Raw genomic sequence first — 13,943 nt, 5'->3', positions numbered from 1 at the left:
TGTCACTTTGACCCATCTGCGACCAGGACTCCCTCTGCCTCCTCGTCCACCTTGACCTCTTTGCTGCCGTCGATACCGTTGACCATTCTATCCTCCTCCACCTCAACCTTCGGGGTTCTGTCCTTGAATGGTTTAAATCCTACATCTCACACCATCTCCACTTTATCTCTACAAATGGTTTCTCCTCTAGCCTTTGCACCATCTTGTGCAGTGTTCCTCAAGGCTCTGGCCTTGCTCCCCTCTTTAATATCTATATGCTCCCTCTTGGTGACATCATCCGCAGACATGGAGTCAACTCCCACATGTATGCGGATGACACCCAACTGTATCTCACTGTCTCCACTCTTGACTCCAGGACCACTGCTGTCCTGACAGAATGTCTGTCAGACATCAAGGCATGGATGAGAGCTAACTTTCTTGAGTTGAACATCAACAAGACCGAGCCCCTTCTGATTGGCTCCTGTCAGCGCTTCCACATCTTAGGCGCTGACAGCATCACCATCCAAGTATGTGCACTCCACCTCACTGAGCCAGTCCGGAACCTTAGCATCTTATTTGACCATCAAGTATCGTTTCTACCCCATATCCGTGCCATGACCCACTCTGCCTTCCCCCACCTCGGCAACATCGCCCGGCTCCGCCTGTCTCATACCGCAGGCTGCCGAAACCCTTGTACATGCATTCATAATATCCAGGCTCGACTATGCAAATTCCTTGCTTGTCAGCCTCCCCAACAGTCCCTTCATAGGCTGCAGATCATCCAGAACTCTGCAGACTGTGTCGTCTCCCACACCAGGCTCCGTGACCCTATCATCCCCATCCTCACCCGACTCCACTGTCTTCCCATCACACAGAAGATACAACAACAAGATTACATTTGTATATGTAATTCCAGGGGTTGGGGGCAGAGTGGCTGAAGGCTCTCCTGCCAGTGGTTCAATACAGTTCAAAATCCTGGTCCTCACCTTCAAAGCCCATTATGGCCTCGCTCCCCCCTACCTCTGCGAACTCTTAGCGCGTTAGTAACCAGCCCACTCCCTCTGCTCAGGTATGTAATTTTGTAATTTTGTTGTTGTATTCACCTCTTTCTTGCTTGTGTTTTTAAATAATTCTACCAGGGTAAGGAGTGCCACTTGTAGAATGGAAGATTTTCCAACTTGACCCCCCAGTGAATTTTAGCAGCATTAAAAACTCCCTCTATAGTACATCAATTTACCCACCTTTTGCGTTGGGAGGACTTCTTGAAGTGCTTCACACAGCTGATTGTGAGCATGAGCTTGGGGGAGAGGAAAGACAAGGTGTCCAACAGTACATTTAATAAAATGGGTCTTTCTGTGGGATTAGAAGGCGGAGAGTGTGTGTGAATGCTGTGACTCAGATGCCTGTCACCTGAGAAACAATGACAGAGGAGAGGAAAGTGATGGAGAAGCATCAGATTATTAAGCATTTCAATCTCTTCCCCCGTTTGGACACACTATCGGATACACTGTGGCTGTGAAGTTGAAAATATGACTTCTTATAGTAATCCTTGAATTTGATATAGTGCCCAAGAAGCTTCTCAAAGAGCTTCAAAGGAAATTGCCATAATGTAATGACTCTTTATACCACTCTTGAACAGTTGACCTGGCAAGACACAGCTTACCACAATCACAAAGATCAGATATTTGCTCTTGGCTTCTTTCGAGGCTGGAATTCTACCAGCACAGCCTTGTTTATTGTCAAGTATAAAGTATACCTGAAGTAATGCTACCTTTAGAAACTTTGCAAACAAAAGCCCTAAAGGGTAGGGTGATTCTAGCTGGACAAGCAGCGGGAAAGCTTGCCAGACAACGATATCAATGGCAAGCTATGCGGTTTTAGATGATTAGACTCCAGCAGTTACCCAACGTACACTCTGGGGTCCCCAAGCTTTGGCACTTGCCAACCTGCACCTAATATGTTCTGGAATTAGGTAAGCAGAATGCACTCTCCAGTGAGAGATTCAATTCCAAACAATCTATCTCTGGAATTTCTAAGTGTAGATGAGATGCATGGAATTCTCAGTTTGCTTTGGATACTCCTAAGCATGGCGATGGGTTTCCACATGTGTCAGACACCCAGCTGACCAAACAAAATAGAAATTTTGCTTATTTTTGTTCAGATTTTCCCAAATAACAACACAGCATTATGGTTAACACAGCAAGTTTAGTTAAGCTGTAGTGGATTTTTGTAATAAAATCTCATGAGAACTATCCTAGTTTCGTTAAAATGCATGCTCGTCTGTTCAAGAGACTTGTGAAGGAGCTGTCTCATTAACAACTTGTTTGTCACTGAAGGTGCTAATGATGGGAAGTGATACTGCCTCTGCTAATGTATGTTAATATAGCATAAATGCTGCCTGAAAACATTAAGAGCTGCCAATTATTATTTGTCAAACATTTACCATCTGGACTACTACCATTTCAGGAGCTGGCTGTGCTTTCCTGTTGCAGTTCCTTTGCATTATTAACACAGACTCCCCTGCAGATTTGCTTGTTTGGCAGTTTCAGAGATGAAGTGGCATCAAGACACACCGTTGATGTTTGAGTTCTTCATGTGATTAGTTATTGCCTTGAAGAAAGGCCAGGCATTTCTTGATCTGGAGCATAGGGTGATGCAGTACAAGTTACCTAGTTTACATTATATTCAACCGAGCTGGGCTGGTTGTTCTTGCCTGGGCTGGGTGTGCACATGTGGTGAGATGTGAAGAAGGACAAAGTGGTATTTGGAGAAGAGGTAAAGTTCAGTGTAAGGTGCCTCCATGTGAATACCTGATTGGTTGGCTCTTTGCTGAGCTGTGTGTTTTATAATAATAATAATAATAATCCTTGCATTTGATATAGCGCTTTTCACGTCGGGAGGACATCCCAAAGTGCTTCACAGAACACACTGTAAAGTGAATTGACTGTATATTTGTAGGCGAACGCGGCAGCCAATTGCGCACAGCAATGTCCCACAAACAGTTGTAGATCGAAAATGACCAATTTATTATTGTTTTTTGTTTTGGAGGGATTATTATTAGGCTCTGTGTGGAGTAAGGAAACTTGCCCAAGGTTTCGCCCTCTGCCTGGAATTGAACTCAGGTCTCTCACTTGCAAAGCGAGTGCTCTAACCACTGAGCTACAGGACTCCACAAAGTTTTCACAATTCTCTTGCAGTCTTCCGTTTACAATATTTAGCTCAGGTGATGAATGCTTTGTAATGACTTTGGATTGACTGGAATTGACAGGAAATTGAATGCAAAGTTGGCTATCACTTGCCATCAGTCAGCCGTAGGGATTTTGACATTCTGCATACTTGTTCTGATATTTATTCTACAGAAATTGCCGATGTTCAAATAAACGTTCACATATTAAGATGTGATCATGCTATTAATTGTGGAAGGTAGACAGCTAAGCTGTATTCTGAGCAAGAATTTTTGCTCATGGATTCATGAAAGCCTGATTCATTTGGAGACCACATGCTCTTGCTTATCTTTCAAGATATACATTTTGAAAGGGGTAAAAGAGCCATTTTCTCCAGTACTCGTGATTATAGACTGTCAAAGTGAAATATGGCCCTGATATTCCTATCTGACAACATGGGATTGTAGGAAACACTAAATGTTTGCACCTTTATATGTGCAGCACTTTGTAGCACTCGATTTGTCCTGCCTCCACAATCATTTTAGAGGTGACAGATTCTTAAAAACAGCTGTTCTCAAAAAACCTTCCCTGGACCCAATCCTGCTCTCGAACTACCGCCCCATGTCCATCGTCCAGTTTCCTTTCCAAGGACCTGCAACGAGTCATTGCATCCTAGCTTCGCTCCTTCCTTTCTCCCCACTCCCCTAATCGGGTTTCCGTTCTGCCCACAGCACAGAAACAGACTTGGTCAAAGTGACAAAAGACATTTTTTCCATCTGTGACCAGGGCTCCCTCTCTCCTTGTCCTCCTTGACCTCTCTGCTGCCCTCGACACTGTCAACCATTCTAACCTCCTTCGTCGCCTATCCTCTCAGCTCAACCTTCATGGTTCTGGCCTTGAATGGTTCCAATCTTACCTTTCGCACCGTCTCCATGAACGGCTTCCCCAGCCCCCGCACCTTGGGCGGTGTTCCTCAGAGCTCTGTCCTTAGTTCCTTCTTCTTCAATATCTGTATGCTCCCTCTTGGCGACATCATCCGCAGACATGGGGTCGACTTCCACATGTATGCGGATGGTACCCAACTCTATCTCTCTGCCTCCACCCTTGATTCCAGGACCACTGCTGTCCTGACCCTTTCTGCCTTCCCCCACTTCTGCAAAATCACCCGGCTCCACCACTGCCTCTCCTCTCAGGTCGCCGAGCCCCTCAGAAGCGCATTCATTACATCTAGGCTCGACTACGGTAACTCCTTGCTTGCCGGTCTTCCCAACTCCTCCCTCCACAAGCTGCAGATCATCCAGAACTTTGCAACTTGTGCCCTCTCCCGCACTGGGCTCTGTGACTCTATCACCCTCATCCTTGTCCAGCTCCACTGGCTCTCCGTCCCCAGAGGATAGAGTTCAAAATCCTTGTCCTCACCTTCAATGTCCTCCATAGCCTCAGTCCTTCCTACTGCTTGTCACCTGCTAACCCCACATCGACCTTTCCACTCCCTTCACTCAGCAGGCTCCGGCTCCACATCCCCCGCCCGGTCCATCCCGTGCTCAGCGGTTGGGCCTTCAGCCTTTCTGCGCCCACCTTTTAGAACTCCATCCCACAATCCCTTTGCCTTGTTCCCTCTCCTGCCTCTTTCAAGGCATGTCTCAAGACCCTCCTCTTCGACTGCGCCTTTGGCCACCCTCCTACCCTTACCCTCCCTGCCCTCCAGCTCCTGATTCCAACCACCAGCTTGGGTCCAAATCCTTGGCTGTCCAGCACCTTGGACAGTCAAGGATTTGGCTTCCGTCTAGAAGATGTGAAAAGCGCTATATCAAATGCAAGGATTATTATTATAAATGTAATTTGTTGTTGTGACCTCAGAACAGGCCAGCATACATATCTAGCACTGATCTGCATGGATTTTATTCTATCTGGAAGGTCCATGGGCAGAAAGCAATCTGATTGCAATTTGGAAACTGCTCATTGCATGATTCTGCTGGGTCTGTTTCCCATCAGCAGCTTTGGTACTACAGAGTACTTCTGTTTTAAATGTGTTTGCAGTAGTCCCAGACCTGTAGTACTCCTCATACAGAAGTCTTTAAATTAGTGTACTGATGGGAGCAGCTTTTGTGTCTGTGGTGGCAGCACAGTAGGGACGGGACATTGTCCATCAAACTGGCCTCTACAGATTGTGGGGTTTGAATTGGATGATAGCGAAGGACTGCCGTTTTTTCTCATGACCTTTCCACACTACACCAATCCCCGAGATAGGCCTGGCGATAGAATGAATTGGTGCTAATGTCCCCTGTCCAGGTATAAATTGCCTAAATCTGTCTAGAAATTAAGTATCGAATATGCACTTGTTACATAAGAAATGCTAGACGAGAAATAATAATAATAAGATAATCCTTGCATTTGATATAGCACTTTTCACATCTTCTAGACGTCTCAAAGTGCTTCACAGAATATCCTGTAAAGTGAGTTGACTGTATATTTGTGGGCAAAACGCGGCAGCAAATTACGCACAGCAGTGTCCCACAAACAGTCGTGGATTGAGTGACCAATTTATTATTATTTTGTTTTTTTGGAGGGATTATTATTAGGCGTGTGGAGTAAGGAAACTTGCCCAAGGTTTCGCCCTGCCTGGAATTAAATCCAGGTATCTCAGATGCAAGGCAAATGCTCTAACCACTGAGCTCCAGGACTCCACGAAAAAGACCAAGGTCCATCTACTTCGCCTTCCATCTTCCTGGCAGTCACATGCACATATGTGCCGAACTACTTATCTAATTTTATCCCAAAACACTACACTTTACAGTTTATCCTGTGAGGCGCTTTGAGACGTCTCGAAAATATGATAAGGTGCTATATCAAATGCAAGGATTTTTATTATATTTATTATGTACTATGTTGTTATTTCCTAAAAGAAAACTAATTTGAAGGAATTAACACTTCCTGCTTCAATCGTCGCCCTAGAGAGCCTGTTCCACAGATATACTATTCACTCACTGAAATAGTGTTTCCGTAGATTCATTCTGAATTAACCCCTTCAATCACGGGCTGTGTCCTCTGGTTTTGTTCAGAGTTTTTCTTCAAGCAGTTCTGTTTTAAGGGAGTGAAGTTACTTTCAGAGTATGAAGTTCATTTTATGATCTGTATGTGGGAGCTCACAAAATGAGAGTGCGCATTGTAAACGTAGAAACAGGAGTAGGCCATTCAGCCGCTCGAGCCTGTTCCACCATTCTATAAGATGATAGCTGATCTGTACCTCAACTCCAATTACCCGCCTTTGCTCGATATTCCTTGATACCCTGACCTAACAAACATCTGTCCACCTTAGTCTTGAAACTGTAAATGGATTCAGCATCCACAGTCTTTTTGAGGAAAGTCCCAGAATTCCACTACCCTTTGGGTGAAAAACTGCTTCCTAATTTCACTCCTAACTGGCCTAGCTCTAATTTTAAGATTATGCCCTCCTTGTTCTAGATTTCCCCAGTAGAGGAAATTATTATTATTATAGTTTCTCTTCCTGAGAAATATATCCTTCCTGAGATGCATTGCCCAGAACTGAACTCAGTACTCCAGATGGGGTCTGACCAAAGCTCTATACAATTGAAGCATCATATCCTCTCCTTTATATTCCAGCCCCCTTGAGGCCAACATTTTTTGTACCTGTGAGCTTGTTTTTAGCGATTTGTGTACGTGGACACCCAAATCCCTTTGCTCTTCCACAATCTTAGTTTTGTTTCTCACCATTTAGAAAATATTCTGTGTTGTCTTTTTGGATCCATAATGGATGACCTCACACTTCCCCATATTCCATCTGCCACAGTTTTGCCCACTCACTTAATCTGTCTAAGTCCCTTTGTAACTTCCTGCTCCCATCTACACAATATACAGTGCCTCCAAACTTTCTGTCACCTGCAAATGTTGATATAAAACTCTCTATTCCTTCATTCAAGACATTTATATATAACATATTTATATTATATATATTATATATTATATTATATATTATATTATATATTATATAATATATATATGTGGTGGAAAGCTGCACTACCTATAATGTGGAAGTGTCGAAGGCAAGGTCTCACGAGCTGTCTTGGTTTAAATTGTGTCATACAATCATTAATGTTCACCTGAACAGGTAGATAGGACCTCAGTTTGACTTGTTTTCTGGAAAATGGCACCTCTGATAATGTAGTTGTCCACTAGTACTGCCCTTGAGTTCCAGCCTACGCTGCTATTTACATAAGACATTGGGGAGGGGCTGGGGAGACGGGACACTGGCGTTGATTAATTTTGACTGAAGTCTTTTGAAGTGAAAGATGTTGGATGTACAGATCGGTGTGGAGAAGTGAAGACAGGAGCTGTGAACCAGCTGGCTAATCCACTTGCAGGCTCCAAATAGCCCTGTCAGTGGCCATGTACTGAGACTGCTGAAATCTCTGATCAGACAAAGGTTTGACCTTTGATTGCTTGCATCAGCAGTTAAAATTCCCATCTGTTCGTTTTGAAAGAATGGAAGTGTGAGAAAAGTACAAACTTCTACATTGGGGTTTCCCAATTTTCTCCGCTTATCTCATTCATTGAAGTCTGGACTCTCCCAGACCCCTGCCTTTATTGGGTAAGTGGAAGGGCTTATTTTCTTGATTCATACGTTGACTTTCATAGTGATTATAAGCGCCATTCACAGAACATACCTCACTTTTTCTCATCAGGGTAACCTGGTTCAATTGGTTGCATTCTTGACTATGAGTCAGAATGTTGTGGGTTCTAGTTTCGTATTAGGACTCCTCACAGTGCAGTGTAACACTGTGAAGAACCCTACTGTGGGGAGCACTGCATTGTTGGAGGTGCTGTCCTTCAAATAAGATATTAAACTGAGTCAACATATGGCTCAAGAAATCCTGGTTAATGTTAGTGTTCTGTATTGGATGGATTGAGCCTTACTGCATTGCTTATGGACTGTGGCTGGGTGCAGCCACCAAATAGCCTGAAGTTAGAGCACCCATCTCTAGGTGGCTATCCATTTCATATCCACAATTTTAACATTGCATTCTGCTGAAGGCAGAGTACGTTTCACACCTAAGCAGCCACTTAATGTTTTTTTTTGGTCAGCGTGGTGCCCAATCATACACCCTGCTTTAAAGTATCCAGATCAAACGGAGTTCCACATATACAGTTCCACATACCCACATATGTCATCTGCTCGGGGAATTCCTTGGTATCCAGTATCCAGAATCAAATGCACACTCTCTGTGCGGAAGGACGCACTTTGCTTGATTAATTTCGTAGAGTATTAGATGCAGGTTGACAAGAATCAAGGGGACCCCAAAGTGTGCATCAGTCAACGTGCACATACAACAGGGATGCAGTAGCTGGTTACTCCTGAAGTTTAACTAGCTAAAACCGCTTAACTTTCCATTGAGGACACTGTCTGAAAAGCTTCTGTGTGTCCAGCTACGACCACCTTACTCTTTAGGATGTGGCGTGCTGGGTTGACATCCAGACACAAAAGTACGGTCAATTCACTTTACAGTATATTCTGTGAAACGCTTTGAGACGAAGATGCGATAAGGCGCTATACCAAATGCAAGGATTATTATTATCTCAAACTTCACTAATTCTAATACCATGTCATTCCACAACAATCTGTTGACCCAATTGACTTTAGAGAACATTTGTTGACGGAGGCATTTGAGTTGTTGGAATTTAAGTGTAAATGCTTTAAAGAAAACTGAAGGAGAGACTCTATCTCGGCACAGTACATGTTGTGGACTGTTCCTTTTTTTAAAACCTCCTATCCTGCCTGGGTGCTCACATTACAGCTCTTCTGTAGTCTGGGACAAGACACTGGGAGCTGCAGACTTCATTCTGAACGCAGTGTGGAGTTTCAAACAAGTCTTCGAATTGCGGGAATGATATTTACTTTTAGCAGAATGCAACATTAAAATTGTGAGTAATCATTTGTCTGAATTGATGTTGTTTACAGTGTTAAAAATAAAATGCTGTAAATCACCTGTCCTTTGCTGATGAGCAGGCCTCAGCGACTGACTGCAAGAGATGTGCTGACAGCAGGACTTGGGGACAAATTGAACTCGGTTTGACAGCTGAGGTTCGCAGGTATGGGCATTGATGTACAGCAGTACAGCTTCAGGCTTGTGTCTTCATCCAACATGCTGCATTTATTCGATCACTCGGTTTTGTATAGCCTGGATGATGATAGCTATTGTTTGAAATTTAATTTGCTTTTTAAAAAACTTACAATCAAAACTCTTTGGAGTCACTTGTGATAGAATTAGCTTATCTTGTGAGTCTGGAGGGTATTCATTTGTTCCTTTTGCTTGAGATTCTAGTTTAGTTGTGGCTTTCCTTGTTTTTCCCTCTCCCAGGTGCAGTTCTCTTGTTTTTAGAGTTTTGGTGTCAAACTTGTGTGTGCTCCTGCCCTGCAATTCTTTGATGGTTCTTTGTCACACTCCTATTTCCTGATACCTTTATTTGTTCGTGTTCCAATGCTCCTCTGTGTTGAGAACCAGACCAACCATACTCTTGCCCCTTGAGAGATTGAATCAGCTGAATATGCTTCTTCTTCTGTCTTTGTATTTGATCCAACACCTGTAATATCTCAAAGTCCTTTAGAGGGAATTGCTTTGAATTGTGTATTTGTAGCCAATTGCAGCAATCAATTTGCGCTTAGTAAGGACCCACAAACAGTTAAGGGAAAAAATATTTATCTGGAGGATTGTTAGACATGACAACATGAGAAAATCCCTTGTCTTTTTGAGTAATCTTATGGGATTTTGAATGTCCACCTGAACAGACAGACAGGGCCTCTGTTTCATGTTTTATTGGGAGTGTGCCTCCGACAATACAGTGCTCTCCCCGTACTGTAAGGAGTGTCAGCCTAGACTATGAGCTTAAGTCCTGACATAGGGCTTGAACCCACAACCTACTAAACCAAAGGCAAGGATACTACCAGCTAAATGAAGCTTACATTTGGCTTAAATAATAATAATAATACTCCTTGCATTTGGAATAGTGCCTTATCACATCGTCGAGATGTCTCAAAATGCTTTACAGAATATACTGTAAAGTGGATTGACTGTATTTGGTCAGCAATGTCACACAAACAGTGAGTGACCAATTTTATTTGGGATATCGTTGGCCAGAACTCCGGGAGAAACTTCCTTCTGTTTTCGGATAGCGCCATGGGATCTTTAAATATTGTCCAGTGAAGGCAATGGCAATTCATTCTAAGTGATCTGAAGATGGTCGTGTTGCTTCATACTCTGGCTGCCGCAGTAGTTCAGACTTGGGCTGCTCTTTGATTCTGAGAGTGTGGGGGAGGGAATAGAGCAAGGATAGTGCTGCATCAATGAACAATTTTGTTCACGATTAAAATACTTTACCATTACAACAAAGCTGCTATTTCTTTGTCGTGTAACCAAGGTTAGACCAGCAGAAGAATTCTGTACATTGCTCATTCACTCCCTTTCGACCATTGAAAGTCTATTACTTGTAATGTGCTATTTAATTAATTGATTATACAATGCATACATTTTCCGACTACATCATGAAGCCGACCAAAAAGTGAATACAGTACAGCACACTCGATGAGATGTACGTGGGCAGTTGTCCTTTCATCAACAAACAAAACTATTAGGTTTATTATTTCATTCTCTGGTCTATCAGTTGTTTGGCTAATATGTATTGTATGTTGAGATAATTATGCAGTGACATGTGTGTTCATTTTGATCCCCACATGGTAAACATTGTTAAGTTCCTATTTCATAAAAATGTGCATGGCTTGCTCGCAATGGAACCTTGATTACCTGCGTTGCCTCCCTGACTCTGCTTTTAGCAATCCCTAGCTAAGACTTATCTTAACAGGCCTTTATGTATTTGAAAACTGCTAGAATTTGAATTCATGTTTCATCTCTACACATTAGGGCTTGTGGTTTAAGCTCTTTGTTCAATCTCTTAATTTATTCAGTTTAAATAATAATAATCTTTGCATTTGATAGAGTGCCATATTGCGTCTTCGAGATATCTCAAAGTGCTTCACAGAATATACTGTAAAGTGAATTGACTGTATATTTTGTGGGCAAAATATAGGTGAACCTTGATTATTCACCTGAATGTAGAGAACAAAAATTGAATTCTCATAGCACTTTATCACACCAAAAAAGTCTGTGTCCAAGGGTAATTATGGTCAAATGTAGTGATAATTATTGTAGGCAATTGCTATTTTGTTCGTGCACTGTTTCACAAGCAACTCTGAAGTGAATGTGGAATTTATTTGGAGGATTGTTCACCAGAAAATGGGGAAAACATCCTTTTTAAATCGTGCCATGGTATCATTCACATTCACCCGAAGAGCCAGGCAAGATTCCAGTTTAACAGGTGGTAAATATACAGAGAATCAATGTGTGATGCTTGCTATTTCCTTTTGTGCTATTTTAAAATTTTACTTTTGAATTTTCCAAATCTCTCCTCCCTGTTTTAATGGCAAGCAGGAGTAAAGTTGAAGTACATCACTCTTTCCTCCTAATTTTATTTATGACAAGAGAGATGTTAGAATCCACTTTGTGTGTCCTTGGTTCATTTGTTTCAACACTTTGTGTGTTACAGTTGGATTCTGCTTCACTTGTTCTAATGTGCTTGATTAATATGAAGCCAGAGCCCCAAGGAGAGAACAAATTGTCCAGTCTACATCTCGAAGTTCAGAGCAACCTCTAGTGGCTGTAGCTATCATTAACAGGAAGAATAGGGCAATGTGATATTGGCCTTCAGAAGCGGAGCTCATTGAGCCTGGGTCTTCTACTGATCAAGAGCTGAGACATTAGCTTATAGTAGATGGCTTCTGTGGGAAGGATAGTATTGGGGGAACCCTCGCTAGTGCCTGAGCCGGGTGATGGATTATAACTTCACCATGAGCGAGGCTGAGTCTGGACTCTAATCTAATCAACAGTGGACATGCTACCCTAATGCACGGGTTTGGGTTTGGACTGTCTATATCCAGAGCGTATGTGGAATACCTGAATGGGAGTTTAGTTCTTCAGTTTCTACAGGGCATCAGGATAGGTGTTTATTTTCGGTTGAAACATATTGACGGGAGAGAGGAGAGTTTCCGCATTTAAGATGTGGAGTGGTTAGAGCGCTCACCTCACAAGCAAGCAAGAGTTCCTGGGTTCGATTCCTGGGCTTGACAGGGTGAAACTTTAGGCAAGTTTCCTTACTCCACACCTATACACCTCTGTTTACCTAGCATTAAGTAGGAACCTGCTTGTTAGTCGATTGACGGATCGCTTTCCGGCGATAATAATCCCTCCAAAAAAAAGAATTGGTCAGTCAATCCAAGAAGGTTTGTGGGACATTGCTGTGCACAATTGGCTGCCACGTTTCGCCCATAAAGTATACAGTCAAGACACTTTACAATATATTCTGTGAAGCACTTTGAGACGTCTCAATGATGTGATATGGTGCTGTATCAAGGACAAGGATTATTATTATTATCGGTAAAGATAGGATGAGCCAAATGGCTTCCTTTGAATGAAACTGTATACCTGATCTTTGGGCTAGAAGTGAAGCAGAAGTTCCACCTTCCTGTTCGGGTGGTTGTTAAAGATCCCAATCCACCCTTGAAAAAGGGAAGAATGTTTCTCCCGGTGTCTAAACAACAATACCCAGATAAAACTTGTTGTTTGCTTCATTTTTGTTTGCATAAATTGACTGCTGCATTTATATGTTCCAAATTAGGCACTCATCTCATCCCACCACCAGCAACAAACACATTATTGGCACACATATGGCATGTTAATTCTCCCTTCCCTTAGTAATCTTCTGGTGAGAATTTGTTTTTGCTAAGCAATATGCTCCGCAGAATTTGTTTGTGTAAGATCAGAAAACTACGTGATAAGGCATTTCTTCACACAGAAGGTAGGAAATGTGGAACACACTGCCCCAGAATGGCTGTACAGACAGATTCAATTGTGTTGTTTAAAAGGAAACTTATGATAAATAATAATAATCCTTGCATTTGATATAGCGCTTTCCACGTCTTCTCAACATCTCAAAGCGCTTCACAGAATAGACTGTAAAGTGAATTGACTGTATATTTGTGGGCGAAATGCAGCAGACAATTGCTCACAAACAGTCATGGATTAAAAATGACCAATTTATTAATGTTTTGTTTTGGAGGGATTATTATTAGGTGTGTGGAGTAAGGAAACTTGCCCAAGGTTTCGCCCTGGAATTGAACCCAGGTGTCTCACTTGCAAGGCGAGTGCTCTCACCACTGAGCTACAGGACTCCACTTATACTTGGCCTATACTTAAAAAGTAAGGGCTATGGAAAAAAAGGTAGGGAAATTGGATTAAAAAGTTTCCCCTAAACTGGTGGAATAGACTTGACGAGCTGAATGACCTCCTCTGTTTCCATGTTCCCATGTACAAGCGCTCAGACCTGTAAGCAGGGTTGTGTGGTTGGATTGCTTTTTATCAACGTTCATGGCTTTAAAATGATGGTGGAGTTGTGGGTGTCTATATCTTAAACTGTGAAAATGTCACAGTACATAACTGTAGCTTTCTCACCTTTTATGAAAATTGTAAAGCACTGCGAGACGTTATTCTACATGAAAGGTACGATTATAAATACAAGTCATTGTCAATTGCTAAGCATGTGCTGTCTGTGAAGGCTGTGCCATTGAATTGGTGACATATTCAACGACTTGGCACTTGTTTAGCTGCTGGTACTGGGGCATGTGGCTGTTGCTGTATTCATTGTGAGCAGCAGTTCAGATCATGTCTTGTAGAA

General features: G+C 42.5%; 1 protein-coding gene across 3 annotated transcripts in view; it reads left to right on the top strand.

Annotated features, from left to right (window-relative positions):
• tjap1 (tight junction associated protein 1 (peripheral)) overlaps positions 1-13,943 on the top strand; it is a 68,395-nt gene that overhangs the window by 21,616 nt on the left and 32,836 nt on the right. Inside the window, exon 2 of one of the 3 annotated variants that reach the window (XM_007898238.2) lies at positions 9,169-9,251. The exons of the other annotated variants lie outside the window; for them this stretch is intronic. The gene's annotated coding sequence lies outside the window, so the exon portion shown is untranslated. The remainder of the gene's footprint in view (positions 1-9,168; positions 9,252-13,943) is intronic. 3 annotated transcript variants of the gene reach the window in all.

The sequence above is a fragment of the Callorhinchus milii genome, unplaced genomic scaffold (genome assembly GCF_018977255.1).
Source record: "Callorhinchus milii isolate IMCB2004 unplaced genomic scaffold, IMCB_Cmil_1.0 Scaffold3, whole genome shotgun sequence".
Lineage (NCBI taxonomy): Eukaryota > Metazoa > Chordata > Chondrichthyes > Chimaeriformes > Callorhinchidae > Callorhinchus > Callorhinchus milii.
Note: the sequence above shows the minus strand (reverse complement) of the source record. Positions and strands in the feature narration are given on the sequence as shown.